Source organism: Lepus europaeus, chromosome 11 (genome assembly GCF_033115175.1).
Source record: "Lepus europaeus isolate LE1 chromosome 11, mLepTim1.pri, whole genome shotgun sequence".
NCBI lineage: Eukaryota > Metazoa > Chordata > Mammalia > Lagomorpha > Leporidae > Lepus > Lepus europaeus.
Genome location: NC_084837.1, coordinates 80,061,542 through 80,087,557, shown reverse-complemented (window position 1 = coordinate 80,087,557; position 26,016 = coordinate 80,061,542). Strand labels below are relative to the sequence as shown.

Here is a 26,016-nt window from a genome sequence, read left to right as displayed (position 1 = left end):
CCCTGCCCCCCTCACCTCCCCACTGACTGCTTAGGTGGTCTGATGACAGAGGACCAGCTGCTTACCCTCCAACCCCAAGCCTGCTCAAGATCTACAGCATCACTAAAGGTTGGGTGATACAGAGAAACAACCCAGGAACGTCTGAAAATAGGGGTAGAGGGTGCATCATTCAGATGGGTTATGGAAAATAAACTCATTTGTTGTACATCAGAATTTGTGGACTGAGAGTCACATCTCTACAAACACAGGCATGTTCTGAGTATTAGAGATTTTTCTAAGTGAGGTGTCCAGTCAAGTGTTTGGCTCGTGATAGAGGTTCAATAAATTTTAGTGACTTATTTTGGAAGCAATATACTTGGTGGTCAACACTCCAAGCTTTGGAATCACCCAGATCTATGCTCAAACCTCTGTCCTATCACATACTAGCTGTGTGATCTTAGGTAAGACATTGACATTTTATTCCCTTGTATAAGGGGAGTCAAGGATGATAGAATCAAAACTAGAGTGAGGGCCTAGGGAACGTTCATATTAAACAAGTTCTCTGGGTTATTCTCGGTCACATGAAGTTTGAAAGCCATTGCCTCAAAGGGTGCTTAAAATATCTACTTGGAGGCCGGTGCCGTGGCTTAACAGGCTAATCCTCCGCCTTGCGGTGCCGGCACACCGGGTTCTAGTCCCGGTTGGGGCACCGGATTCTATCCCAGTTGCCCCTCTTCCAGGCCAGCTCTCTGCTAAGGCCCGGGAGGGCAGTGGAGGATGGCTCAAGTCCTTGGGCCCTGCACCCGCATGGGAGACCAGGAGAAGCACCTGGCTCCTGGCTTCGGATCAGTGAGATGCGCTGGCCGCAGCGGCCATTGGAGGGTGAACCAACGGCAAAAAGGAAGACCTTTCTCTGTCTCTCTCACTATCCACTCTGCCTGTCCAAAAAAAAAAAAAAAAAAAAATCTACTTGGATGTATAGAGAAAATGGCAGGCCTTTCATATTTTTATTTATTTATTTTTAGGCCTTTCATATTTTATTATGTCTTATTCAGAAAACTTTGCGTAATGTTTCATATGCTAGTGCTATTTGCATAGAGCACCATGTAATGTATTAGTGCTATATTATTTATAAGCCAATAAATATCCATATACTGTAGGAGTGTTCAATTTTAAAAAACTTATAAAGAGACTTTGTCAAAAAGTGTGAAGACTCTGCCTTGGAGAGACAGACTGGCTTCCAGGCCTTCAATACCTCACTGTATCTGTGCATCTGAACAGTCAACAGATCCAGTAGTGGGATCTTTGGTCAGTTTCATGCCCAAGAAAGCCCAGCAGTTTATTTTTAATTATTTCTTTTTCTTAATTGTAAAGCAGAGAGAAAGAGAGAATGCTTCCATTTGCTGGTTTACTCCCTTAATGCCTACAACAGCTGGCACTGGACAAGGCTGAAGCCAGGAGCCCCTCCACCTGGATGTCAAGGACCTAAGTACTGTAGTCCTTACTGCTGTCTCCGAAGGTGTGCATTAGCAGGAAGCTGGGTGGGAAATGGAGTAGCCAGGACTTGAACCAGGCAGCCCGATATGGAATGTGGATGGCTTCCTGCCTGCCCTAACCTAGAGGTTTATTGAGAACTCCTAATTTCTTTTTTTTTTTTTTTGTTTTTTTAAAATTTTTTTTATTTTTTTTAACTTTTATTTAATGAATATAAATTTCCAGTGTACAGCTTATGGATTACAATGGCTCCCCCCCCCCCCCATAACTTCCCTCCCACCCGCAACCCTCCCCCCTCCCGCTCCCTCTCCCCTTCCATTTGCATCAAGATTCATTTTCAATTCTCTTTATATACAGAAGATCAATTTAGTATAAAGATTTCAACAGTTTGCACCCACATAGAAACACAAAGTGAAACATACTGTTTGAGTACTAGTTATAGCATTAAATCACAATGTACAGCACATTAAGGACAGAGATCCCACATGAGGAGCAAGTGCACAGTGGCTCCTGTTGTTGACCCACCAAATTGACACTCTAGTTTATGGCGCCAGTAACCACCCTAGGCTGTCGTCATGAGTTGCCAAGGCTATGGAAGCCTTCCAAGTTTGCCGACTCTGATCATATTTAGACAAGGTCATAAAAGACAGAGTGAGGATAGTAACCAATGATCCTAAGAGTGGCATTTACCAGGTTTGAACAATTATACAGCATTAAGTGGGGAAGAGGACCATCAGTACACACAGGTTGGGAGTAGAGCCATTGGTGGTAGAGTAGAGGTTATGATTACAAAGGAATGAGGCCCAAGTGTGCTAGACAGGGTCTAGAACAAAGGACAGAGTCATTATTAGAGGAGCTAAGAAAGGTGCTGTCTAAGCTACAATTAAGTTTTCTGATTGAGAGGCAAATAGAACCTGATAGAAGGGGCTTGATAATAATCTGGTGGGCTTTAGGCCTTGTAAATTCAGAGGCCCAAACCTATCTATCTCTTCACATGGGGTATATCCTAAGGGAGGTGTGAACCTCCTAGGGGAAGGCACTCTGTTGACTTTCATTACTTGGCTGGCCTGGGAGGAGAGCTGGCCAGGTAAAGGCAGGGGGCATCTCTAACAAGAAATTTACAGTTCTGCCTGCAATGTTGCTGACCCTACTTGACCATCCCCTCAGCTGCAGTGGTCACTTTGGAAGTTGGGCTGAGTGAAGGGCTTTTCAGCTTGGAGCCAATAAGATCTGTGGCTCTGACCTGGGCATCCTTCGACTCCAGGGCAGGTCCATTTCCAGTGATCCAACTCTTGGCAGAGCTGCCAGGGCTCTTCACAAGCTGACTTCTGCTGAAGCCCAGGCTTACCACATTGAAAGCCACTGCAGTGGACTGGCCTGTTGGGTCTCCTTGAGGGCAGATCACCGTACAGATCAGCCATTAATAGGCCTGCCACCCATTGCTTCTGATGCCTAGCTTTCTTTTCCTCCTGGTTTGTGTTAAAGCAGACCAGAGGATGCAAGTCAAGGGAGTGCCCAAGTCCCATCTCTAATCTTCGGTGGCCTGAACTACAAGTCTATAGTCACAGGCATGTTCTGTAGTAGTTTTTCTAAGGTAGACAATGCCCATGAGGAAAATTATATTCTCACTTTAAAACTTTCTTTCCCTTTGGTCTGAAAGGGAGGTTTTTTCTACTTACTGTATACTTCGCTGATGGCGAAGTGAATCTAGCTATGAGATTATTATTTGAGTTCTTATTTTGGCTATGTTATTGCAGAAAAATGTTAGCCATCTCTTTTATAAGGTCTAAAGATTAAATTGTGCGTCCTACAGAATCCTTCATAATAGAATTAGTTTCCTACCTTGAAGAGAATAGAGAAATGAAAGAACAAGTTGGGCTTAGAATAGAGAAATGAGGGAGCAAGTCCTAGATCGCTTGCTGACAATAGCAATATCACATGAATACTTAGCAAGCCGTTTCAACCATTAGATAACAACTTAAGAAAACATTTACCAGAAGGTCCAATGCCTTCTATAACTTTTAAGAATCATGTATTTGAAAACACCTCTTAAATATCTAACATGGTGTAGTTTGTTTAGCCAGTAAACTTAAGCACAACCATATAAAATGTTTTTAGTTTCTTTCTACCAACAAGTCTAAAACATATTATACACAGATTCAGGTCACACAAATTAAAATGTATCTTTGATTGATTTTAGCAGCTTAAATTTATGGACAATCTTATCTATAAGCCATTTAAAATAAAACTCTTAATAAAATTTCCCCATGTGGACATACAATATGTACACACATATAATATAGCATAATAGACCAATATATCAATTTTAATAATAGCTTTTAAAATCTTTAACTCTTTTTGTAGATTGCCAATTGATTTGAATTGCTTTTTGTTTTTAGTAACCTCAGTTAACCATACTTTCTCTCAGTTGGTACTGTTAATACATTATTGGCTTCATCTGTTTACAGAGCCATCCCAAAGTACTGAATACAATAAAAGTGGCTGGAAAAAGTCCATAGGAACCTATAGGAGGACAGCTAAACACAGAACCAACAACGCTTTAGTTTTATGAGCAGCAGATCATATATAACTGTGGATGACAAAAGACTTTAAGTCGCCATGTTTAAAATTATAAACTCATCAACCAAGAAGAGGCACTTGCTTACTTCACAGTATTTTTGAAAGCACCTGTAGGATTTTACAAGTATTTAATCCTTTAAGCCTCTGGGGCTTTCTCATTAAGATAACTATCATGTCTAGAAACACAAGATCATTAGACTTTTTAATTCTCAAACATTTGTATTAATAGCATTTTCCATTATAGAAACTTAAAGTCTGGTACCACATCACATCTTGACAGTCCTTCTAATATCATCCAAATAGACTGATTAGTTGGTGTCTCTATAAGATGAGAGACATAGGTCCTTCGATTTTTTCAGTTGGGCCCAAACTGGAAAAACCAAAGTCCAGGATTTACTGGAAATTTTAGAGTCCAGATTGTTTGAAACTTTGATTTTTTGAATGCCTGTCAAGAATGCCAAGAAGGCTCAAAATCCAAAATATCTGGTTGAAATAAGATTTCTTAAAATCATGACATAACATAGACCAAATTTGATCATTGTTACAAGGTGATTATTCAAATTTTTGAAAAAGCACATATTTAAATAACCCATAGCTCTTAATAAAAATTCAGCTGTTTTTGAACAATTAGAATTTAACAGACATCAAGAGAACATAATAGATTACTTTAACACATTGCTTTAACAGAGCATCAGAGTTTAATTCTATGTCAAAGAGAAATTGAGCTTCCTGTGATCTTTTGCTGTGAGGTTTCCTTCCTTTACCTTCTTTCATATTGGTGACCATGTTTCTGTGTTTCTGTGTGTAAGACATCTTTAAGCATCTTTTGCAGGGCAGGATGAGTGGCAACAAATTCTTTCAGTTTCTGTTTGCTATGAAAAGTCTTAATTTCACCTTCATTCACAAATGAGAGCTTTGCAGGATATAGTATTCTGGGCTGGCAGTTTTTCTCTCTTAGTACCTGGGCTATGTCTCGCCATTCCCTTCTAGCTTGTAGGGTTTCTGATGAGAAGTCTGCTGTGAGTCTAATTGGAGATCCTCTAAGAGTGATCTGACATTTCTCTCTTGCACCTTTTAGGATCTTTTCTTTATGTTTCACTGTGGTGAGTTTGATTACAACATGTTGTGGTGAGGATCTCTTTTGGTCATGTTTATTAGGGGTTCTATAAGCTTCCTGTACTAAGATGCCTCTGTCCTTCTCCAAACCTGGGAAATTTTCTGCTAGTATCTCACTGAAAATGCCTTCTAATCCTTTCTCCCTCTCCATGCCTTCAGGAACTCCTAGAACCCGAATGTTGGGTTTTTTAATAGTATCCTGTAGATTCCCGACAATATTTTTTAGATTTCTAATTTCTTCTTTTCTTTGGTTTGCCTGTTTCCTTTCCTGTTCTCTGTCTTCTAAGTCTGATATTCTCTCTTCTGCTTCGCCCATTCTGTTTTTAAGGCTCTCTAATGTGTTTGTCATTTGATCTATTGAACTCTTCATTTCATTATGATTTCTAGTCACTATCAGAGTTTCTTGTTCCACTAGTTGTTTCATTTCATTTTGATTCCTCCTTAATATTTCACTTTCACGAGAGAGATTTTCTATCTTGTCCATGAAGGATTTCTGTAGTTCAAGAATTTGTTTTTGAGAACTTCTTAATGTTCTTATCAATTTTTTGAGATCCGCTTCTTGCATTTCTTCGATCTCATCATCTTCATAATCTTGAATTGGGGTGTCTTTTTCATTTGGGGGCGTCATAGTTTCTTCCTTGTTCTTGTTAGCTTGGTTTTTGCGTTTGTTGTTTGGCATGTTGGAGATATTTGGTTTCTTCACTGTGGTGTTTTTTCTTGTTACACTATGGCTCTATATTAAGTGGACTGTCTGCTTTCAGTGGAGCCTTAGAGGCTTGAGATGAGTGTGGCCTGAGAGCTGTGTTTGGTTCCTCAGGGTTGAGGGTGTGTCAAAGATGACACTCCCAGGTTAGGTTTGGTAAATCTCTCTTTCTTTTTTTGATTTAAAAGGGAAGTAATTCCGCACAGCTGAACGTAATTGGAGGTAGTTAGCAGGCAAATGATATACCCACAGGAGCCAGAGATCAGAAGCTCTTTCCCAAGGGCCACACAGGGAATCTCTGCTGCCCTCAGTGTGGGCTCCAATTCTCCTGCAGTCTCCCACTGGGTTGCCAAGTTAGATGCTAATCTCCTGTTATTTCACCCCTCCCCACAGAGTCAGGTTTTTCTGCTAGGCTCAGGGCTGGTGCAGACCTGAGGTCGCCCTGCTTATGACGTATGTCCAAAATGGCGCCTGCTCTGTCTTGCTCGCCTTTGAGAGGTGAGCGGAGAGAGAGAAACTTGTGTCCGTATCAGTCACTTTTTTTATTTTTTTTTCTCTCTCTTCTAGTTAGCCTGGTGAACTTTTCCCCACGGAGTTTCAAGCCTCGTTCCCTCTAGCCTCCTCTTTCCGCTTGCCTGCTGGTATCTCGGGCTATGGAGGTTAGGCTCACCTCGCGTTCCAGCGCTGGTGCGTTGAGTCTGCCGCTGGTGTCCCGAACTTGGGCTCCCACGCTCTCCACGCAGGTCCACTGTGAATCACTAGTTCCGGAAGAGTTTCCTCTGCTGTTTCATCCCCTACTCTTCCTTGACCCTGCAGTATCTCCACTTATATTAAACTTTCTTTCCCCCCGGACTAAGTGTGCTTCCTGCCTATTCCGCCATCTTGCCGCCTCCGAGAACTCCTAATTTCTTATGAACTTAGCAGGGCCCAGCTGAGCCCATTAGAGGCCAGAGCTTTCAGCCAAGTTATCAACATCATCCAGGCTAGCAGAATCCAGTGATTCCTTCCTTTATAATTCTTTAAAGACTTGTCAAATTTAAGGGACTCTGCACTCTGGTCTGTAATCCTCAGTCTAAAGTAATAATTTTATAATTACATTTTAAAAAGTTGCCCAGTCCTTGCTCTTTTTTTAATTTGAAGAGCTTCTTGAAGGAATAGAGATTTCAAGTGACTGGCATTTGATGACCTGAATATAACCTTTTCCTTTAATGCCATAACGATAAGAAAGTTAATCAGAAGAAAAGAAATAAATATTTTATGGGGATAAAGATCAAATCTTAGGAGGGAGATGCTAGGGAGTCAGTGAAGTTTATTGATGAATGAAATAGTTTTATATTCACAATCAGACTTTTCTTGATTTCCTCTTCAGAAACTGGGGATAGTTTCCCAAAGAATGGCAGGCTCTTGTTGGCATTCTAAGAAAAGAGTAGTTGAAACAATTACGGTTGGATTGGTACTTTCTCCCTCATTTTACAGTTGAGATTTATGAGATTAGGAGCTGGCACAAAACCATGTCACAACAGGAAAAAGCTGAGGGGAGAAGTGAGGGTATCTGAGACCAGGGTCCCTTCTCTTAACCACAAGGCCATAATCCCTGCACAGCTGGCTTTTCCTGGGACTGAACTGGGACTTCCCACACCTCAACATATTCCACTTCCAAGGTGACATTTATGACTGTTGCAGAATCACATCATAGAAACATGGTTCTTCCCTCTCTTACTCCTGCCTGGGGCCAGGACGCCACAGGGAAAATGATTGAGATTTCAGTGTTCACACCTGATCAATCGGCATGGCCATTCTTGCACCAGGTGGGGACAGGAATCCAGCAAAAACAGGTAGAATTTGGCAAAACAAGTAGGGAAGCCTCACTAATTCGAATTGGTTCGGAACATGTCCTTGTTTGGAAAAGAGTGGAACCGGAGCTTCGCCTTTTCCTTATCTAAGTCAGAAAAGCAGAGACTTGGAAACAGATGAAGGGTGGAACGACATTGCAGCAGAGATTGCGGACTTTGGGAAAGAACTAGGTGTTTGAAGCATTTCAAGCAGGTGTCTGTTCATCCCAAGAGGACAACACCTGGGGACTAAGACTGCTGTTGCCTGTGGCTCTGCCTCAGAGGGGTTGTGTGACCTTGGGGAAATTCAGTAACTTCCCTATCTGTCAGATGAGACTGTGAAGATTAAATCACTTCCCTTAGAGAGTCAGAAGTCGCATTTGATTTTTGTCCTAAGTGAGGGAGTGTTTATCTCCATTTGACAGGTGAGAAAGCAGAGTCTCACAGATTCCTTGTTGAAGGTCACCTGCCTCATCCTTCTAGACTGAATTTAAGGATTCATGACCCAGAAAGTTCTGAGGCTCAAGGAATCATGCAGCCAGGAAACAAAGAGCAGAGCATGCCTCCTACCCTTGATTTTGTTTCCTGGCCTGTGCTGGCCCATTGACTCTGTCTATCAGAAATTTAGCTGCTGGTTTGTGGAATAATTGAGAAAACAAGACAACAGCAAAACCCCACAGTCAAAGCAGCCTTTTTGTGCGACAAGTTCCTGCAGAACCAATAAGGCAATTGATTTCAGTAGTTCTGGTCAAATAGGAAGCCTTTGTTCTCTTTGTGTTATGTTTGGAAGCACAAGGAAGTAAAGATTGAAGCTGGGTAGGCAGTGAACATTGCTGGTTCCTTGGTGTTTGCCAAAGTTTTCTCCTGTGTGGGAAAGAGGGAAGACCTAGGCTAGAAAGAATCCATGGCATGCTTACTGTGTGACTCATCCTGTGGGTGTGGGGTGCACCTGCTACTGTGCACCTGCATCCTGGATGGGCATAGTAAGAGGTGATCACACCGAGGGCCTCAGGGAGACTGACCAAGCCATGAAATGAATTGGCGGATTGTGGCCTGCCACTGCCATGCTTTGGGAAACGTGGGCCATCAGCGTGCTGGCTGTCTGGCCGGATCCCAGTTTTTCAACCATGGAATACCCAAGGGCACAGTCCTCACTCTGGTATTGAGCACAGCTGGGTTTTAGTCGGATGGAAATGGCCAAATTTCTTCACACCATGCCACAAACTCATCTCACAGAAACTTTCTGGGGTTAGCAGTGGTGGCTGCAAGAAACCAGGAACCGATTTTCATTTATTCACAATATTCTAGTTCAAGTTCTGAAGAGCTGCCAATGATTCATCATTTTTCCAAAGACAAGGTCTGATGTGGTTAGTCATTGATTCCTCAGCAAGCCTTGAAGTCAGAGGTTAGCAGTTCAGGGGCCCAACTTCCAAAGTGTCTGCACAATGCCACACTTGCTGTGCAATCTTCTTTAAACTTCAGAAAGAATCCTAGATGGCAGGCATGGGTATCCCTTTGGACAGAGGGGTAAACTCTGGAGGGCAGAGGTTAGTGAATCTCCCCAATCCACATGATAGTCAGTGGTAGAATGAGATTTGAATTATGTTTGTCTGATTCAAAGTTCCTGCAAGAAAACGTAGTTTTGCCAACAATAGTATGAATTGGTTGTGAGATCTTTGTATACCTAAGGTTAAGGATATGGAATTGTGGCATGCTCTTGTGCTTTGTTTAAAGACATAGATCATGTGCTTTATTGTTATTTTAAAAAAGTTCTCAGGAACTTTCTCATCTGTTTAATGGCTGTAGCTCTGAAATAGCCTGTGAGACACAGCAGAGAATAGAGGTAATAGAGATGTAACAGTGGGATAGAATTATATGATTTATACATAGATTACTTCTCCCCAGTTAAAGAAGACCAGCCAAGATGAGGGAATAGAGCCATGTGATGGACAGAGATGGGTTTGACAGTAAGTTGTCAGGGTGAGGCTATAACACCAAAGACTTAACTTAGATGGCCACCTCAGACTTCCATTTACTCTTGAAACCATTTGGGTTAGATCAGCCCAGCATTCTCCAGAGTGCAATAAGCAAGGTGCTTTGATTTTTCCATTATGAGACAGCTTCTTATACAGGTAAAAACATGGCTCTCAGCTAGCTATAACAATGAACAGATGGTAAATATTTTGTTTAACTCATTAGTGAGGAAACAGCTAAGGATGTTACAATCAGTTCAAAGGAGAAGCCAAACAAATCTACAAAGTTATATGGATAAATGGATGTTGAAATTGATGTGCAAATGGGAAAAAAGTTACTTTTCCCTCGGTGAGGGAGTGAAGTCAATGGAACTTCTATAGGATAGGACAGAATTTGCATTTGGCACTGTTATAAGTTATCTACAAGTTACAGAGTTGTAAAATGCTTCCAGGGCAATGAATCAGATAAGGAAGACTGTCTAGATGTAGATAACGCATTGTTTTTAATGAAGCACAAAATTTCCCCTATAATTCCTTTGCTAAGAAATGATAAAGTATTTGGCTACAGAATTCTAAAGATAATAGGATAAAGCTCATTCCAGAAGAAAGGCTGTCTGTTTGTCTGACTTGCATGTTGAGCGAGACTTGGTGATCACTGGGGACTGGATTTCCAAGCTGGCTGTTCACTTTGGAACCTCATTCAGTGAGCAGATGATTTAGTGTCTTTGTGCCTCGTTTTTTCACTCTAAAAATGGAATACTACAGTGATTTCCCTCACAGGGTTTGTGGAAGATTAACTGAGGAAAATCATGAATTGTGCTTGCCATTGTGCCTGGCACAATATCTATCAATGATTGGTGTTTTAATTTGTGAATCTTTCCTTATGCTTTTGATTTCTCCTGTCTCTTATGTCTTTCTTCCCTTTCTCTTTTATTGTTCATCTAACTGAAGTGATACAGAAGAGGAGAACTATTTATGGTGTTGGAGAAAAGTACAGATAGGGCCTATATTTCCAGTTACTGATTTTAAAATTTATTACCTAAGTTGTTATGTATTCCTTTCTGTTTAAAAAATTACGCACCCCACTCCCTGTATTTGCTTTCTTTCTTGTGTTTGAATAATTCTCATCACCTGTCTTAGACTGGCTAATCCTGAATGTAAGTCTTTGCAAGTGGCCTGTTTTCTCAGTTCTACAGTTCATGTTCTGAAAAAACAGACTGGTGGAGTGAGAAAGACCCTTGGAGGTCTTCCCAATGTTGCTGGAGATGGGACACCAAGGCCCAGAGGTGCCTGGTTGGAGTTAGAAGTCAGAACTTGGGCTGGCGCCGCAGCTCACTTGGCTAATCCTCCGCCTGCGGTGCTGTCACTCCGGGTTCTAGTCCCAGTCCAGGCACCGGATTCTGTCCCGGTTGCTTTTCTTCCAGTCCAGCTCTCTGCTGTGGCCTGGGAGTACAGTGGAGGATGGCCCAAGTGCTTGGGCCCTGCACCCGCATGGGAGACCAGGAGGAAGTGCCTGGCTCCTGACTTCGGATTGGTGTAGCTCTGGCCATAGCGGCCATTTGGGGGTTGAACCAACGGAAAAGAAAGACCTTTCTCTCTGTCTCTCCCTCTCTCACTGTCTAACTCTGCCTGTCCAAAAAAAAAAAAAAGTCAGAACTTGTTGGTGAGTGTGTCCATTTGTCTCCTTAGACCCTTGGCACCATGACCAAGGGCCAGAGAGTCCATGTGCCCCTAGGAGCAATGTGTGCCCACCACCAGAGAACACTGACCATACAGCCCTGCCCAGAGGTGTTGGTCCCAGTCTGCCTTCAGAAAGTTTGTGTTTTCCCTTTGGATTGAGCCGAGGGGCAATTTCTTCAGTCCCAGAGGAAGGCTGGTGTGTGTGTGTCTACGTGAATTGACCTCATCAGTTCCAGTGTCAATTCTGGTGTATGGAGATACTTCCGGGAAGCTCAGGAGAAGCCTGCATTCTGTGGGGGGAGGAGCAGGTACCTGAACAAGGAAGGGTTTGCTCAAATGAGCCAGGTTGTGAAGCAGCTTTACCTTTGGGCAAAGCTCAAATATAAGAGAACAAAAACATTCCTGTGAATGAGTATGATGACTGGAGTGATGCCTTGGACACAGCTCTTCTTGACTCCTCAAGTCCACTCCTATCACCCAGCCTTGCTTTTGGCAGGAAAACCAACTGGTAAACTCTTCCACCATAATGGGAAAAAAATCTAACTACAGACAATGAAGATGCTTTGAGAAATCTATTGCCTTAGGTATCTAGCCCAGACTCTGGCCCTATAGCTGCCTTGTAGGTTCCCTAGATAAAGTGATCATGGACCATCAACTAGCCCTACTGGCAGGACAAGGTGGAATATGCACCATGACTAATAAAGCCTGCAGCACTTACATTAACAGCAGTGGGCTAAAGGAAAAAGATGGCAAAAAAGTTTATGATCAAACCAATGGTTCCATGGTTTTGATAGGAAGCCCTTCAGCTTCCACCATCTGGGAAGCAGTAAAAAGTTCTCTCCTTTATCTGATGTGGTTCTTATCCTTGTTCCCTTTTGGCCTCAGAATATTCATCCTGTCAAACTTGTCTTTTCCAGAATTCAGGAGTTTAATGCAAAATGATGGTCACACAGGGATTCCAGTCATTGCCAAGGACTGATGGCAAACCTGTAGGCCCTCAAATGAAATCTCTGGATCAGTTAGAAAGGTATTTTCATCCCCTGGCTAGACAATATGAAGAGTTACAGAAGATGGACCTTCCTCCCTTGACCTCCCATAAAGATTAAGAGATGGAAATCTCTCATAGAGGAAGTGAAATAGGCAGCGAGGAGTGAGTGAAGTACTGAGGACTGCCAGCCACTGTGCCACAGCCCTGTGTGTACCACTCACACCCCACACCCTTCTGTGCAGATGCAGCTGCTGGGATTGTGCCAGCTAGAAATAGCCAACATGGCTGCCAGCTGGGTGCTCCCAATGATGAGATTATCACAGTCAGCACACCCACTCCCATCATGCACCTGAACCTCCTGCCAATCATGCACCCGATGCCATGACACTTTCGAGATGCTGCCACGTGCACTGCTGCCCCACGTGCCCCTGATGCCATGATGCTTCCTAAATTTCCAAAAAAAGGACATGAAAATTGATGGTACTCAAGCTTTGCCCCAAACTCTGCCTTTGAATATTCAATTAAGCCATACCCCAGGCACCATCTCCAGTTTTGTTAAGGGCAGCACTCTTTCACTCACATTCTTTTTTTTTTTTTTATATCAACGTTTTATTGAAAAAAGTACACAAAACCCACTTATGTACAAAATGTCAGGTGAATGTAGCCAGCAACCCTTCCTACACCTTCTTTTATCTTAGGAAAGCTTGACTTCTTTGGAGTAATGTCTTGCTCATGCCCACAGCACTGTCTCAGTTAACTTGGTTCCTTTTCCTCCAGGCTCAAAATAAAATCAAACTCTTCTTGTGTCAGTCTCTGGCAGGTGAAGAGAGCCATGTTTTTTAAAGGGGCCACCAATGGCTTTGTGAGCCAGGTGCTAGGTTTTGGACTCAGCCAGGGGTATGAAACGCTTCACCATGTGGACAAACTGTACATCCACCATGGACCATTTGGGGTTGTCTTCTTTGCTGGATGGTTCATAACGGGGATTTTCCTTCACATTCTGTCAGAGATGTCCACCCTCTCTCTGGTGTGTGTACTTCCCCTTGGCCTTTAAATAAAGCTTGCTTCTCTGCCCACTTTTCCCTATGCATCTGCTCCTTGAATTCTTTCTTGCATGGAGATAAGAATCTGGATCCAGACTAGCCAGGGGCCCCTCCTAAAACAATCTGTGATTCTCAGATGATGAAACTTCTTTTCCCCCTTTACAACAGTAGGGATTAGATCTCTGAGGTTAACCTGTGTGGTATTAGGCTTATTGGAACCCCTAGGAGAACAGAGATCTGCACAGGATGCCTGGTCTCTGGGGAATATTTCTTTTTGCTATCATGTCACCTCGAGTAAAATTGCTTGTTTGAGGTCTTGGTTGAAGATGAACTTTCCCTGTCCATTTTTCACAGGCAGTACATAAACGAGGAATGAACAGGTTGATTGTTAATAGGTGTAACAAGGTCCACTCTTGGGCATGGGCCTTGTGGTGCAGCAGGTTAAGCTGCAGGCATCCCACAGTGCCTGGAATCAGGTCCCACTTCTGCTTCTGCTCTGGCTTCCTGCTAATGTGCACCCTGGGAGGCAGCAGATGATGGCTTAAGTGTTTGGGTTCCTGACACCCTCATGGGAGACCCAGATGGAGTTTCTTGCTCCTGGCTTCAGCCTGGCCCAGCCTTGGCTGTTGTGGGCATTTGAAAGTGAATCAGCGGATGGAAATCTTCCTCTCTCTCTCTCTCACTCTCTCTCTCCCCCTCTGTGTTTCAAATAATAAAAAAAAGTCAATAAAAAAAGAAAATCTACTCTTTGTCAAACTGAGAGACATGGATTTTGGGAAAAAATCTTTGGATTTGAATGCAGCTCTGTCTTAGCTAAGTGGTAACCTTTATGTAATGGAGATAATGAAACCTGGATTCCTAACTCACAAAGTCATAAGCAAGAGATGGTAACCGTGCAAACATCCTTAAGCAGCCTATGTGAAACATGGGTCTCAGACAGGAACAAACAGAGAAGTCCGTTGGTGGGACAAAGATCTGAAGAGTTGGGATCCCAAGCAGTTCTGCGTCCTTGCCTCAGACCAGGTGCACCTCATTGCCCCTAAAACCAAGGGTAATGACTGGCAGAAGATAGGGCTGGCATCTGGTGGGGCAGGTCTTGCTGAGAAAGCTTGGAAGGCATGCTGAGGTACTGTGTGGGCTTCCGAGAAGAGGACAAGACCTGAGTGGGCTGTCTCACAGGTTATTGCCTCAGGCTTTGGAGCAGAGAGGTGTCAGGGTAGCTGACATCCCTCATGCGTAAAGCCTGGACATTTGCTTGTGAAATCAGGGACTGAAGTGACAAGAGGCGTCACTGGGATCTCTGACTCCCTTGCCTGGCTCCTTCTTCATTGCCTCCTCTAGGTGCACAGCCCTTAAACTGCCCTCAAGTTCCCCCTCCGCACTCCCAGGGAGCTCTGCTGCAGGCTGCTTTTTCCCTGGGGACCAGCGAGGCAAGGTCTGGGTGTGGAGGTGGTGAGTCTCCTTACTTTGCCTGTGGACAGGGAGAGAAGGCGTCCGAGGGCTGAGCCCCGGGTGGTCCAGCATTCAGAAGTCAAGGAGATGAGGAGAGGCCTTCTGCTTCTGCCAGATTATTTCTTCAGAATGAGTTCTGGTTAAAGGACATGAACGATATGGTTGTAAATGAATGCGTGGGTCAGTGTCTGGCCAGCTTCACCATCGTTGGATGTTAGCATTCCATGTTGTTGTTCTTGTTGTTCCTTTAGAATATGTAAATCATCATCCACTGACTGCTTTCATTTACATTTCTTTGATTTCTAGTGAAAATTAACATTTTCCGACTTTGTTTGTCTACTAATTGTATTTCCCGAATGGGAATGGTCCTGTCTTTTACTTACTCATCTTTTGGAACCCTAACATTTATTTTACAAATTTGAATTAGCTGTGTATGATAGATCTTGAATCTTTATAATGTTTGATAGAAATATTTTCCCTCTTTAAAAAAATTGTTAGTAATGCTAATTTTTACAGTATAATTATTTCAGTGACTTCAAAGCTGAGAGTTAAAATTCCCACAGGATCTGACAAATACTTTCTGCAAGTTCTTCCATAATTAAATTTTATATTTAAATCTTTAATCAACCAAAGTTTATTTTGTATTTTATTTTTAATAAGCTTTTCTATTGTAAAATAAATGTTTATTATTGAAAAATAGGAAAATAAAGAAGAACAAAAAGGAACATGAATAGAGCTGTAATTTCACATGAAAGATAACTACTGTTGACATTTTCATGTGACTAACTCCAAATCATTTCTACTGTGTATATTTGTTTTAAAATACAGCCATGAACACACTGTACAAACTCATTAATTGCCTGTGTATTAACTTATTAATAAGTGACATATTTTAGTGACGTTAAATATGTTTTTAAAATGTTATTTTAGTTATAGAGTACCGCATTCTTTAGATGTACCATAATTGATTTAAATACCTATTACTTTTTTATTAACTTCAATATATCTAAAATAGCACTATTATAAACACTGCTGCTATAAACATAGGCATAAATCTTGGCCTGCATTTCTGATTATTTCCTTTGTATAAATTCCTTAAAATAGAATTGCTGAGGCAAAGTTTTGTGACTATGTATCTACCTATTTCTGTACATATTCAGTTTTATATCATCTTAAGTATATTTATTTTTCACTTTATTTGCAAGAGAGAGAGAGATCTCTTCTATCTGCTGGTTAATTCCCCAAATGCCCACAAAAGGCAGGGCTGGACCAGGTTAAAGCCAGGAGCCCAGATCCCCATCCAAGCGTCCTATAGTGGGGGGTCAGGGACTCAAGTTCTTGAGCCATCACCTGCTACTTCCCAGGGTGTGCATTAGCAGGAAGATGGATTAGAGAAGCTAGGACTTGAACTAGGTACCCTGATGTGGGGTGCCAGCCTCCCAAGTTGGGATTGAACTGCTGTACCACATGCCTTTTCCCATGTATATTGTTCATCAACAGGGAATAGGTGTGTTTTCTTCTTCTGCCTCAGCCTTCACCCCTGTTAACATGAGCTATTACCAATTTCATAAAAATTTCATGCTAAATTAATAAGCCAAAATGATAAATGCATATTTTAATTTTTTACCAGTGAGTTAAAGTTGAATAAATCACCATCTTCATTTTATTGCATATTTTCTTTCTTTCTGAATTACCTATTCATGACATTTATATCTTTTATATACATGCTTATGTTTCCATATTTTAATACATTTTAAATAATTTTATGTATTTATTTGAAAGGCAGAGAGACAGAGAGAGAAACAGAGGGGAAAAGAGATAGAGAGAGAGAGAGAGAGAGAGATCTCCCATTCTCTGGTTCACTCCCCAAATATCTGCATCTGCTGGGACTGAGCCAGGCTGAAGCTTGGGGGGTGAGAGAGACCCAACCCAACCACTTGCTATCACCTGCTGCCTCCTACCTGTAATCTTAACCACCTGTCTTGTCATACATTTTTAGCTGAGGTGCTCATTTAAAAAATTTTAGTGCTTTCAAGTACTTAGCTATAATGAATATCTATGAATCCCATCTGCTTCTCAGCTCCAGCAAATACTAATATTTTGCTATAGATGCATCCTATTGTGAACATGCTGAATACCTGTACAACAGCAGACTTCTTCCAAAACCTCATTCCTCTTCCCTTCCTCACAGGTAATCCCATCCTGACTTTGGCATCTATCGTTCTTATTCATGTTGTATATGTTTGCAGCATAGGTAAGTAGCTAAAAATATATATACCGTTGTTTTGTATGTTTTAAACCTTTTATACTCTACATATTTATCCACAATTTGTTTTTTCACTCAGCATGTTTTTGAGATTGACCTCTGTTGACAAAATTGCTATAAATAGTTGCACTGTATATATCATAATTTACTCACAGGGTTGATGGATACTTGTTTATTTTTATCTTATTTTTTTGGTGTCACATTGTTTACTTGGACATTGAATTATCCATAAGAACTTCTAGAATTTACTCCAGAAATGAATTTGCTTGATAGTAAAATAGAAGTCCCTTTGGTATTACTAGATGTTGACAATTTATTCTTCAAAATGGTTGCATCAATAGTGTTCCTCCAGTTTGTCCACATCATTGCCATCACTTGAGAGTGTCATATTATTTCATTTTCAGCAGTTTGATGGATATAAAGTGACATTTCATTGTTTTAATTTTCATCTGTCTGATTACTAGTGAAGTTGAATATCTTTATATATGTGTCATTGGCCATTTAAATTTCCTTTGCCATAAATTGCTTGTTCATATATTTTACTCATGGTTCCATTAGTTCATTAGTGTTTTTATTACTGATTTTAATTCTTTGAAGCTATTTGCATTGCAAATATCCTCTCCCAGTTTGTCTTTGGTTTTTTTTGCACAGTGCCTGTGGTGTCTTTCGTTAACTAGAATTGTAAATTTTCAGGTAGTCAGATTTATAGTCTTTTCTTCAGGCATATCTTTAGTGTCTTCATTTCTTCCATGTTTCTTTTAAGACTCATACATATAAAATTCATAAATAAAAAACCAATTCTTTTTTAAAAGATATTCTGTGGTTGTAATCTTCTAGCATTTCTAGAATTTATCCTTACTGATCACTGCTGCCACTGTTTTACCATCTGCATTCTACAAGCTCAGTTAACAACGACTTTTCTGCCTATATTCATTGGGCCTCACGGAGTATGTGGTCCACAAAAATTAGAAAATACCTGATATGCATAAGCCACTTCTGCCTTTTAGGTCCTTAGTAGATGAGCCAATTGACTGTGTTATTTTCTTCATTCACATACCTATATTTTCATCTATTCACTTATGAGCAACTATATTTGAAAAATGTACTCTGTTTTTGAACCTGTTCTAATCTTTTCAAACCAGTTTTGCTGAAATTCATGCTGCACATGTTTACTGCCCTAACACTGAATTCATGTGTGTGCCTGTATGGTATTTTTCTCAGGTTTATAGATGAGGATGATATTTTATTTCTTAGAGCAAATTGGGGATTAGATCTTGTTTTTCCATGATTTGGACGTGGTTACATAATATGGAAGGAAATCTGTTTTTGGAATATGTAGAAATATTGTTCAGTAAATTTGTGTGGGTCATAATATTCCTTCAGTGAGTGAGCTATTTTTAATAACTTTCTCAGTTACCCTCCTCTGTATCATTGTTTCCATGTTTTATACATTGTATCTTGCCACCTTTATATTTTTTGTTGTCCATGTGGCTAAATTTATCAAATGGATCATTATAAATTGTACATTACCATCACTTATATTTTAAATACCCTTTATATCAATTTTTTTTTTTGACAGGCAGAGTTAGACAGTGAGAGAGAGAGACAGAGAGAAAGGTTTTCCTTCCGTTGGTTTACTCCCCAAATGGCCATTGTGGCCGGTGCTGTGCCGATTTGAAGCTAGGAGCCAGGTGCTTCCCTTGGTCTCCCATGTGGGTGCAGGGCCCAAGCACTTGGGCCATCCTCCATGCCCTCCCGGGCCACAGTAGAGAGCTGGACTGGAAGAAGAGCAACCAGGACTAGAACCCAGTGCCCATATGGGTGCCAGCACTGCAGGCAGAGGATTAACCAAGTGAGCCACGGCGCTGGTGATATATCTATATATATATATATCACCATCTATGGAAAGCCAGTATGTTAATCTTTGTTTTCTTTTTCACTAGGTTTTTTAAAAGTCCGTATTTACTGTCGTATTTATTATATAATTACTATATAGTCACAGTATAAACATTACAGATAAAGAAAGCAAAATAACAAGTCACCAGAAGTGCCTATGCATAGGTGCAACCACTATTAGTATTAGGTGTACATGGGTAGTTCAAAATGTTCGTGGAAAACTGGAACTATAAGACAATTTTGGTGGAAAAGATTCTTGAAATCCATGCATCGTTTTTTACAATATGCATTTTCCATGAACTTTTTGAAGACCTCTCATGTGTTTTTGAGACTTTCAGTCTACAAGAATTTCAGACTTTTTTAGTTAAGTAAAATATGAGTACATTAAAAATGGAGTTGTATGTTATGGATGATGGTTTTAACTCTTTGAAGTCTAGTTTCTTTTGTATATTTTATAGGTAGTGTTCATAACAACTTTATAGAGTAGAGCCTCATTTTCAGATGAGGAATTTAAGGTTCAGAAAGGTTCAATAAATTTCCTAGACACATCAATGAACAATTCAGTTATAATCCAAACCCTGAACTGTCAGCTGTAGTTTGGGTCATCATTTCACCTACGGCTCCTTTCATTGTCCTCACTGATTTTCTTAACAATTAGTTTTATTTTACATGGTGGGAAAAGCCTTAATTGAGAGTCAGCATACCAGCACCCTATATATGAAAAATCTGTATCATCTAAGTTTCTTTGTCTGCTGTTCCTAGCTTGTTATGGTATAGTATTCATAACCTCTGTGTTATTTTTAAAATTTACATTTTTTTTTGACAGAGTGGACAGTGAGAGAGATACAGGGAGAAAGGTCTTCCTTTACCGTTGGTTCACCCTCCAATGGCCACTGTGGCCGGTGCACCGCGCTGATCCGAAGCCAGGAGCCAGGTGCTTCTCCTGGTCTCCCATGAGGGTGCAGGGCCCAAGGACTTGGGCCATCCTCCACTACCTTCCCGGGCCACAGCAGAGAGCTCTCCTGGAAGAGGGGCAATAGGGACAGAATCCGGTGCCCTGACTGGGACTAGAACCCGGTGTGCCGGCGCTGAAGGCGGAGGATTAGCCTATTGAGCCATGGCGTCGGCCCAAATTTACATTTTTTTTTTAAACTATTTTTTTTTTTTTGACAGGCAGAGTGGACAGTGAGAGAGAGACAGAGAGAAAGGTCTTCCTTTTGCCGTTGGTTCACCCTCCAATGGCCGCCGCGGTAGCGCGCTGCGGCCGGCGCACCGCGCTGTTCCGATGGCAGGAGCCAGGTGCTTATCCTGGTCTCCCCTGGGGTGCAGAGCCCAAACACTTGGGCCATCCTCCACTGCAGTCCCTGGCCACAGCAGAGAGCTGGCCTGGAAGAGGGGCAACCGGGACAGGATCGGTGCCCCAACCGGGACTAGAACCCGGTGTGCCGGCGCCGCAAGGCGGAGGATTAGCCTGTTGAGCCACGGCGCCGGCCTAAATTTACATTTTTGTCACATCTTCATGTCCTCTAAATTTTTGTCTAGCTAAATGTGTATTTATTTTTATTGTTACCTAATTTTTTCACTTAGCCTCCAAGTGAGTTGAAACCTCTCAATAAAGTTTATTTGTTCTATTTCTCTTTGCATTTCTAACTCCACTAATCTCAGAGCTGATTTTTAAATCTGTCATTATAATCAGGCGCTTCTTTGCACCCTCTTCCCACCACTGGGGCTTCGGAATCTCCTTTATATGATATCAACTTTACCAATTTTTTTTGTTTTGTGTCTTTGATAAAACATTATAGCATTTCTGCATCTTTTTGTTACAGATACCCATTTTTAAGCAACAAACATACTATAAGGCCTTATGTTTTAATACAAAACAAGAATGAATCTCTTGAGAAAGGAATGGATTCAGTTCGTGGCGTCTTTGGGATGCAGCTAGTGTTGTGAAATGAGCTGGACTCACCTGCAGCTGTGAACTTTCCACAAGCTTCTGAATTTGGCTGTCAGGAGCTACCAGTTTCCCCATCTGTAACATTGTATTAATCAGCACAACAGCCTCATTGAGTTACGTGCAGATGAAGCAAGATCAAGCACACTCAGGAACAGAAGTATATGAAAACGAGTTAAACCCGCTCATTGTAAAACGTAACTGTCATTGCCTTTTTTTTTTTTTTTTAAGACATCACCTATGGAACTCTCATTCAAAGCAAGTGTCTTGGCAATAACATATAAAGTTGGTGACAAAAGGATCAATGCTCCAAATGGGGGAAATTGTGCCTATGCTTTTCTTTAAACAGACCTTAAATCTCCCATTGAGATAATAAGAATCACTTACAATACGAAGTGCTGGGAAGTAGGCTTCAGTTCAGCTTCTCGCTCTCCACCTCTGGCTGCACTGCACAGTGTCCCAGCTTGGCTTAGACTCAGCCATGCCAGGAAACACTGATTTGCTTTCCACTTAGTGCATTAAGCACCTAGCTGATACTGAGACTTTTTTTGCTTTCATGACTGGTATGGAAACTGCCGTGGCTTTTTTCTTCAGCAGTGGAAAAACTGAAACAGCAACAACAAGAACAAAAAAAACCCAAACCAAGAAATGGTAGATTTCATACTTCCTGGATTGTGTAACTTGCTCATCCAATGAGATCTGAGTCTGGAGAGGCAATCAGATATGAGGACTGATTCTCAGTCCGGCTTCTCTGTGCAGCCCTGGCGCAGCCCTGGCATCAATCACACTGCTAGGAATGCAGCAGAAGCTTAGTCCCTTCTGCTCTTCAGGGTCAAACAGCAGCAGAGCACAAAGCTAAAAAGAGTCTGAGGTTTAAATGAGAGGCTGCTTTTAGCTTTGTATTTAAGGGTCCGGATAACCTTACATCAGACAAGGCTAGATTACCTATAAGTTTATGATCTGATAAACTCCAAAATGATATGATTTCATTTGAGTTGTGTGAACTCCAAATCTCTGTCGGCTTCTACTCATTCATTCAGAGGAATGTGGGTTTCCACTTCTAACCTGATACCTTAGGGCAGTTTGCTTAAATTTCTTTGGCAGCAACCTTGTGGTCTGTTGTTAAACACGATTCCAAGTCCATCCTCGCAGATTCAGTGGGTTTGAGATGGGACCTCAGATTTTAGTTTTTAACATGGACTTCAGACGTATTAGAGAAAACTGAAGGACTAAGTCGTCTGCATTTAGAATCAGACAACCCCGAGATGAATCTTAGGTGTTCCTCTCCCTTGTTACATGGTTTTGCATGGATTACTTGATTTTCCTCAACCTCATCTGAAAAACAGGGGAGAGGAAACATCTATCTTGAAGTGTTGTTGAGGGAATAACTCAAACGCCCTGTATAGCACCCACTTTCCCCACTACTGCTAAACAAATTCTGCCTGGGGTTAGTTTGAAGATGATCTGTGAAATTATTTAGCACACAGACATAATGCTTTTTGCTTATTTTTCCCTGATTGACTTGGCATCTGTTTGTAAAACTTTTACTGTGTATAGGACACTGAAGGGCCCAAAACCTGCTCTGCACTTTCCTAGGGTATAGCATGCCTGCATGGCCCATGTCAGGCTCCTTCAGGGACTAAGTTTCTCATGTGAACAACTTCATCTACCAAGCCTCAGATTCAAGGCTCCTCCTGGGTCAGGAATGCCATGGCCACACCCCTCCCATGTACCAGATTCTACTTTCGTTCAATCTAATCATGTTTATATTATTTTTATCTGAAAGAAAACATACAACAGATTATATTTGATTTTTATACAGAATATGCTGTTGGGACTTTGTATTATATAATTCTCTCCCTGTACACAAAAGGCTTTGTTTTTTTTTTTTTCTCTCTCCTATCCTAATAGCAAGAAACCAATGGATTGCTGATGAATATTCTTCTTTTATATTTAGCCTTGCTTCTAAAGGATTTAAAGCACTTTTTGGAGATACAAATAATTAAGGCAGGCATTGCACACAGTGGTTAAGACATTGCTTGGGACTCCCACACCTCGTATCAGAGTGCCTGGGTTAGAGTCCTGGCTCTTGCATTTCTAATTCAGCTTCCTGCTAATGCATACCCTGGGAGGTAACAAATGATGACTCAAGTACTTAGGTCTTGTGGGGCGGTGCTGTGGCGCAGTGGGTTAAAGCCCTGGCCTGAACCACCTGCATCCTGTATGGGCGCTGGTTCGAGACCCAGCTCTCTGCTATGGCCTGGGAAAGCGGTAGAAGATGGCCCATGTCCTTGGGTCCCTGCATCCACGTGGGAGACCCAGAGAAAGCTCCTGGCTCTTGGCTTCGGATCAGTGCAGCTCCAGCCGTTGTGGCCATCTGGGGAGTGAATCAGTGGATGGAAGACCTCTCTCTATGTCTCTACCTCTCTCTGTAACTCTGTCTTTCAAATAAATAAAATAAATCTCAAAAAAAAAAATTAAAAAAAAAAAGAAGTACTCAGGTCTCTTCCACCGACATGGGAGATCTGGACTAAGTTGCAGTCTCATGGCTTTGGCCTGGCCCAGCCCTGGCAGTTGCAGGCATTTTGGGAGTAAGCCCGTAATGAAGAAATCTCTCTCTCTTTCTTCTCTTTTATCCTCTCTCTGCCTTTCAAATAAAATGAAAATTAAAAAATTTAAATGAAGATGCAAATAACGTAAGACATTTTAGAAATAATTTATAGGAAAAATGAAGATGGAAAAATACAGTGAACTCATAAAATGAAATCATACTTCAAATACACATTGTACCATTCCAGTTATAAGTCAGACATTTGGCTTGAGATTCTATAGCCAAATTGCAGTACCTCTGCAAACAAAATATAAAGGTGAATACCCACAAACCAATTATTGGGAGGATCATCTATTGGGTCTTGAATGGACCTTTAATTTTTCGGTAGCCCAAGACTTTAGATCCTAATCAGCATTAGTGTCCTAAAAAATCTACAGAGGGATTGTGCAGTACCACAGAAAATTATGTGCTTTCTACTTTTCCATCCAAATGCAAATGGACCAAAAAATAAGGAAGCCTCTTGCTGCAGTGGAGATGATGGCTGTGTGGAAGAGCTGGACCAAGGATCAGCCAACCCTGTGGTCCGGTAGCTGTAACCATAGCAACAGCAGTGATGGAAGCTTGACTCCTACCAGCAACAACACCTTTAAGAGGCACCAGCAGAGTGAGAAATCTGTCATACCTGTGGACTGGGCTCGTGCTGAGGCAAGTTTATGTAATTTTTAAGCATAATCACTGGGAGAAAATAAACAGCCTTTTTCGTGTTAACCTTGCAAACCCAAATCCACAAAGCAAAGGCAAATGTCCAGCAGTCCAGCCTGGCTGAAACCAGCTGTGAGTCCTTTGCATTGGAACCTATAGCCTGCCTCCGATTTGCTTTTTATTCTCTCTACTTTCTAGTAACAGTGATGTGCAGGACTTTCAATAAGAAAAGCCCAGAGGAGAATTGCTTTTGAAGCCATCACTCTTGTCTGCCTCATTCATTTCAAACAGAGATGCTTCTCAAAGAGATGAAGGCCTGTGTACAAACAACAATGCCCGCTGCCTCCTCTTGCCGTCAGCTGTGATGTGGTGGTTTTGATTCTACAAGAAGCTGCCTTGTTTTCAGGCACTGATTGATAGTGCTTGTGAATGAAGGCGGCGCGAAGAACAAATGAGCAGGGTTCCTGGTAAGGCAAGGCACTTCAAGAGAACGGGCTCGAAGGCACTTAAAGTACAAGGTAAACACACGCCTCCACAAAAGTAAAGAAACCCGAAAGGCATTAAGGCATTGCGCCATTCCTGGTTGATAATTTGTAGTTCTTAAGGATTTCCACTGGTTTGTGCAAACATGTCTAAGCCCCTTGGAGACATCTGACCTGGGCTTTTAGATTTCTTGGTAGAGGGAGAGGAAAGGTAAACCAAAATAGATGTCATCAAGCAGGAAAACTACTTGCAATGAAGAACACAGGGAGTCTGCCTCCAGTTTGAGACAGTGCTGGAAAACAAGGCATTGAAAGAACTAGTAAAGAGGCTTCTCAGCCTAGCAGAGGCAGTTGATTTTATACCAGAAAAACATGGGAAATCCCATAAAGGCTCATTATAAACACCGTGGCCAGTGTTAGGACCTGCTGTGTGTCAGCTTTGAGAGATGATCCTTCTCTTCCCATAAACTCTTGTCTTTCCCTTTTGCCTAATAAATAGAAACAAACCAGTGAAACGCCAAAATGAGAAATGTATCCACATTGATCACTTTTTACAAGAAAACCCTATCAGACTCCCTGCAAGTCAGCATTCTTCATAACCCTTATGGGAACACAGAGCAGGCTGGGAGATGGTGAGGAGTAGAAGGATGGTGAGAGTGAGAGGGGGAGAGAGGGAAACTTATGTGAAGTAGGAATCCTCATCTTAATCAATGGTTCTTTGATGTCAAATTCTCATAAAAGTAACGTCTACCAGCTAGCTGGTGTTCTGGTTAACCAAATTAGGGATAACATCTCAGTTTCATTGGAAAAATGTTAACCAAACCACACATTCTTGTTTGCCCACCCAAAAGCATTCCTGTGTTTGAATTTTTGCGTACAGAGCCCCAGTTTTGACTGGGAGTCTGCATGCCCCTGTCGTGATTCAGGTAAGGGTGATCTTATCCTGAATATCAGGTATCAAACTGACTTTTTAAAAACTAGAAACCAGGGAGGGCAGAATTTGAAGATGGTTTCCATGATCTTCATGGTCTGATGTCACACCTATCAACAGGCAGATTATCTGGGTGACCTTGATTAAGCACAGGGTCATGAGCCCTCTTTGTCCAATGTCAGAGAAAGGAAGTCAGGGAGAAGTACGAGAGGCATTGAGTGTTCTGTTGCTGGCTTTGAATATAGATGCAGTCCTGTCCAAGGATGGAAAATGATCTTGGAGCTGAGAGTGCCCCCTGGTCAACAGCGTTGGGACAAGGGAGACCTCAGTCCCATTTAGCATGGAGTTGCATTGTGCTGATACCCAAATGAGCATGGAAGCAGGTGTTTACTCAAAA

The 26,016-nt window shown here is 41.7% G+C and overlaps 1 protein-coding gene across 1 annotated transcript in view; it reads right to left on the bottom strand.

Annotated features, from left to right (window-relative positions):
* Nucleotides 1–21,529, bottom strand: part of LIPC (lipase C, hepatic type) — a 180,397-nt gene extending 158,868 nt beyond the window's left edge. The window contains exon 1 of the mRNA XM_062204785.1: nt 21,341–21,529. The gene's annotated coding sequence lies outside the window, so the exon portion shown is untranslated. The remainder of the gene's footprint in view (nt 1–21,340) is intronic.
* Between the last annotated feature and the right edge of the window lie 4,487 nt (nt 21,530–26,016).